The 5,000-nt window shown below is 38.1% G+C and overlaps 1 protein-coding gene across 3 annotated transcripts in view; it reads left to right on the forward strand.

The window, feature by feature from the left end:
- Positions 1-5,000, forward strand: part of LOC127008163 (serine-rich adhesin for platelets-like) — a 118,292-nt gene that overhangs the window by 31,449 nt on the left and 81,843 nt on the right. The window lies entirely within an intron of this gene.

The raw sequence follows: 5,000 nt of genomic DNA on the forward strand, positions 1-5,000 counted from the left end.
TAACCTAACGTGACTTGACCTACCCTAATCTAATTTGACCTAACCTATCCTAACCTTATCTGACCTAACCTAATCTGACCTATCCTAACCCATATCAAACATGGCACATTAAGAAATCTATCCCTGATTACCGACCTCTGAATTGGGAAAGGGAGAGGAAGAGAGAAAAGTTTATATTTTTCAGAGTGAAGGAACATTTTGCACTCGAAGATATATAATAACAAGATTTTTTAGAGCATGAGAATTGATATATTTTTCCATTTTCCATTTTGTACTCGACGAAATATAATAACAAGATTTTTTAGAGCGGGAGTATTGATATTTTTTTTCCATTTTCCAGTTTGTACTCGACGAAATATAATAACAAGATTTTTTAGAGCATGAGTATTGATATTTTTTTCCTATCACAAATGTTACGTCTCCGTCTCCCTTCTCCGCGTTACGGGCGAGTACCAACACAAATATTACAGTGACACAATGGCGGCGAGTAATGATAACGTGACCAAGTGACAATGAATGAGAAACGGTAACATTATGACGCGATGAAACATGAACTGTGATAATGAACAACAATGGAACGAAAAAAAAGGAAAGAATACAAAGATTAACAAAACCTAATAACTCTAAAGTCAAGTCATTATGAAGAAGAAAGAGCGTAAAAAAGACAGCATGGCGTAAAGAAATGTAAAAAAAAATCGCGAAACTAACTTGTCAGCTATAAAAATCTTTTCTCCCATTTCCAAAACCTTCAAAACATATAAAGTCGTCATTATGGAGAGGGAAGAAATGGTAAAAGAAAGACAGCATGACAAAATAACAACAACAACAACAACAACAACACGAAACTAAATTGTCAGCCATAAAAATCTCTTCTTCCATTTTCAGACTTAAAAACATATAATTATAAAGTCGTCATTAGGAAGAAGGAAGAAGTGGAAAAAAAAGACAGCATGAATAAAAAAATAAAAAAAAAAAAAAAAAAAAAAAAATCACGAAAATAAATTGTCATGCAAAAAAAATTCTTCTTCCATTTCCAGAGACTTAAAACATATAATTATAAAGTCGTCATTAGGAAGAAGGAGGTCATGGAAAAAAGAAGACAGACTTACATAAAAAAAAAACACACACAGAAATCGCGAAACTAAGTTGTCAGCCATAAAAAGTTCTTCTTCCATTTCCAAAAACTTGAAAACATATCATAAAAAGTCGGCAGTATGAAGAAGGAGGAAAAAAAAAAAAAAAAAAAAAACGGAGATGACAGCATTACATTAAAAAGCAAAAGAATTACGAAGCTAACTTGTCAACTTAACGTAATTTCTTCTTCCTCCCGAAACTGACCTATCTTTCTTTTTTTTCTTTTGCAGGAGCAGGCTTTTTTTTTTTTATTTTGTTTTACTTTTTTTGCCTTATGAGACTATCCCCTTTGTAAAAAAAAAAAAAAAAAGTCATTATGAGGGAGGGGAGAGAGAGAGAGAGAGAGAGAGAGACAGAGACAGAGAGAGAGAGAGAGAGAGAGAGAGAGAGAGAGAGAGAGAGAGAGAGAGAGAAAAAAAAAAAAAACCCACTAAAAAAACACCCTATAAAAAAAAAAAAACTGTCAAACTAAACATATTTATTCCTCTATCTAGTTTTAGTTGCCCAATTTTTCTTTTATATTTTGTTTTTCCTTTCTTTCTTTTCTTTTACCTTCATCTTCGCTTCATGTCTCCTTGTCTATTATCTGTCCAGTTCGTCATATTTCTCTTCTTGTCTTCTCACTTTTCTATATCTATCCTCTTTCAATCATATTTCTCTTCTGTGTAAAATAAATCCCTTCTCTGACCTCCCTCCTGTCTCATCACTCCTCTTTTCTTCAATTACTACCCTCTTACTTCCTTTATTTTTCTATCTTCTCCCATTCAGAGTCAATTAAATTTCCATTCCATCTTCATTGTTTCCCCTTTTCCCTATACCCCACTTATCTCTATCTCCCTCTCTGCGTCTATTTTCTCTTCGTTTACTATATGCACCAATTCTCCCTTCTTTGTCCTCTCTTCTGGCATCCAGTTTCAGTTATATTTCCACTCCATCTCAAATATTTCCTCTTTTCTATATACGTCTTATCTCTATCTCCCCCCTTTTTTTTTTGGTCCACTACAATATAAACACAATGAGGCGATCGTGACCTCAACACACCTGGGACCAATGTAGGGCGGGGCAGCGTTGATTAGTACAGGTGTGTCGAGTTAATTGAAGTGCAAATGACCAGGTAAATAAGGAGAGAGAGAGAGAGAGAGAGAGAGAGAGAGAGAGAGAGAGAATATTCTTCCATTACATAATTAAACACGGTCGGTAATAACTGGAAACTCACGATCTCACATGAAACTTTACCTTGAATGATTCTCTCTCTCTCTCTCTCTCCGTTACTCAATTTCCAGTTTTCAAACGCTTAATTTTCTTACAGAGGCTTGAGCTACTTTCGATAACAATTTCATTTTCTGCACTACTTACTGCTCCCCCCTCCTCTCTCTCTCTCTCTCTCTCTCTCTCTCTCTCTCTCTCTCTCTCTCTCTCAATCAGTTCTAAAAGCAGGTCGCTGAAATTGATTGGTCAAGTTCGGAAGGAGTTCAGTAGGAGGGAGGGAATGAAGGAGGGAGGGAGGGAGGGAGGAATGGAAGGAAGGAATGAGGGATGAGGGAGGGAAGGGTTAAGGGTGAGTAAGTGAGTGAGAAAATAATGGATGGGTGGAACTGAGGGTGGGAGGGAGGGAGTAGAGCGAATGTGAATGATGAAGGGGAGGGAGGGAGCAAAACAGGAGGAAAAGAATGGCACTGGTCAAACAGGAGGCACCTTTGACCTCCACTCTGCGACACTAGTGGGAGAGAGAGAGAGAGAGAGAGAGAGAGAGAGAGAGAGAGAGAGAGAGAGAGAGAGAGAGAGAGAATAAAAAAAAAACATAAAAAAGAAAAATAAGAAAAGAAACACGAAGTAAGGAATTTCTACCGTTCACTTTTCACTTATTTTTCTCAAACTACGATTTTTTTCCTCATTTTCTTTGCTGCCGTGAAAGAAAACTTGTACGTGTTTCCCTCTGTCTGTCTGCATGACTCTTTGCATCTCTCTCTCCATTCACCTTATTTTTAGCCTTCGTCGATCTATCTATCTATCTATCTATCTATCTATCTATCTGTCAATCTTCCTATCTATCTATTTATCTAACTATCTTCCTATCTATCTATTTTCTTATCAATCTATCTATCTATTCTTCTATCTATCTTTCAATCCACTTTATCTACTAACCCTTTCACCTACCTGTCTATCTATTTATCTATCCAGGTATTACTCAGCCATCCTTTCAATTCCTCTCTAATTACCACCGTGGAATGAAATGGAGATGAAATGCAGAATATGCAGAATCCAGTCACGTGACCCACTGACCTACTATGACCCTGCCTGGTATTCATAGGTCAGGCAGGGTGGCGGCTTCTGACCCCCTCACGCCACCACCCTCACACCTCTTCTCTTCTCTGACTTATCTCTTTTACTCTCTCTTTCCTTACGTTCCCCTCTCTCTCTCTCTCTCTCTCTCTCTCTCTCTCTCTCTCTCTCTCTCTCTCTCTCTCCTTTCTTACATCTCCCTCTTCTCACTCCCCCTCCTCCTCTCTCTTTTCCCTTTCATTCCCCTCTCCTCACTCCTCCTCCTCCTCTCTCTTTTCCCTTTCATTCCCCTCTCCTCACTCCCCCTCCTCCTCTCTCTTTTCCATTTCATTCCCCTCTCCTTACTCCCCCTCCTCCTCTCTCTTTTCCCTTTCATTCCCCTCTCCTCACTACTCCCTCCTCTCTCTCACGTTTTCCTCCACCCCCTCTCTTCATCCACCCTTGGTCCTCCTTATTACAGGTGGGTTCCTCAGGTGCCTCATGTTGCTAGGTGAAGACTGACAAGGCTAGGTGAAAGTAGCAGGCCTTAAGTAATCCGTTAAGTGTGAGTGTATACTTTTTTTTTTTACAGTAAGACGGGCCAAGGGCAAAGAATGAAAAAAATAACTAAATAAAAAAAGGAAAAAAATACCCTTAACACACTGGTCTTGAAAATTATAAAGAAACTGCCATAAAAGGAGTAGTAATCAGAAGTGTACTGAAGTGTATTGAAGTGTACCTCGTTAAATAAGAGTAAGTTGTAGAGGAAAAAAGAACACTGAATTCGAACACATCCACAACGCCACGTTCTATAAAACCATAAGCTGAAACTCACATTTACGTTAACAGGAACATCGTCACTCATAAAATAATCGCCTAAGTCATTTTTCAGAGATCTCCAGGTTTTTGTCTACATCAGTTTTTCAACATGTGACAGCAATTTTTGTATAGTTGCCTTGGTCATTCAGGGTTTGAGTGTTTTAAAATTGGCCTTTTCATTCCTGCCTAAATCTTAAGACAAATGAGATAATGACATTTCCTTTATAATTTCCTTAAAAGTAGAAAATAATGACTTAAGGGCTTTGTTTACGAAGGTGACGATATAAGCCCAGAAAATATATTGAATGTTCCCAAAGAATAGATGGAAAGATGTTTGAGGCATGAAAAATAAAGGGAAGTGAAGTAAATAAAGGTTAAAATGAAAAAAAAAGCTGTTCTACGGAAAAATTTGACAGAGAGATAAACAGTAATAGATAGGCAGAGGGAGAGTTTAGCCTCGACACTACACTCTCTCTCTTTGCAGGAAGACCAACACGCACCCTTGGGCACTGTAGAAACCTCCTAACTAAATACAACTCGTTAGGCAAGTCAATAGGTCAACGGACAGGTTAATTGACGAACGTGTGTGAAGGTGTGTGTGTGTGTGTGTGTGTGTGTGTGTGTGTGTGTGTGTGTGTGTGTGTGTGTGTGTGTGTGTGTGTGTGTGTGCTGTCCTACTTTTTTATACAGCTTCCCACATATAGATAGACATATATTAATAGATAGACAGAGAGCGAGAAAGAGAAAAATAGAGAAAAAGGATATAGACAGAAAAGCACACACAT

The sequence above is a fragment of the Eriocheir sinensis genome, chromosome 37, assembly GCF_024679095.1.
Source record: "Eriocheir sinensis breed Jianghai 21 chromosome 37, ASM2467909v1, whole genome shotgun sequence".
Lineage (NCBI taxonomy): Eukaryota > Metazoa > Arthropoda > Malacostraca > Decapoda > Varunidae > Eriocheir > Eriocheir sinensis.